Source organism: Penaeus monodon, chromosome 27 (assembly GCF_015228065.2).
Source record: "Penaeus monodon isolate SGIC_2016 chromosome 27, NSTDA_Pmon_1, whole genome shotgun sequence".
In the NCBI taxonomy this organism is placed as follows: Eukaryota; Metazoa; Arthropoda; class Malacostraca; order Decapoda; family Penaeidae; genus Penaeus; species Penaeus monodon.
The window spans coordinates 25,986,489-25,986,838 of record NC_051412.1 but is presented as its reverse complement, the minus strand read 5'-3'; the positions used below and the strand labels follow the sequence as shown (position 1 = coordinate 25,986,838).

General features: G+C 42.9%; 1 protein-coding gene across 1 annotated transcript in view; it reads left to right on the top strand.

The window, feature by feature from the left end:
- The window catches only part of LOC119590724 (organic cation transporter protein-like), an 18,067-nt gene that overhangs the window by 8,154 nt on the left and 9,563 nt on the right, over positions 1-350 (top strand). The window lies entirely within an intron of this gene.

Sequence of the window (350 nt, the reverse complement as noted above, 5' to 3'; positions counted from 1 at the left end):
AGTGACGTCATGGGTTAGGTTTGATGACGTCACTGGGTATAGGTTTAATGACGTCACTGGGTTGGAGTTATTGGCATCATTGGTTCGGTCTGATGACGTCATAGGGTTTGGGTTTGGTGGCGTCGAGAATTGGCATTTGTGACGTCACTGGTTGAGTTTGATGTCGTCATGTATTGGCTTTTGTGACGTCACTGGTTGGGTTTGGTGACGTCACAGTGAGGTTTATTATTTATCTTTTTCCTAAAGGAGATTTATTGCCGTTCATGCCGTAGTTCGTGTCGTTCCTTTGCTTTGAGGTGATTTTTAGTATTTTCAATAAAATTATTGTCGCTGTTGCAGTAGGAGTTGCA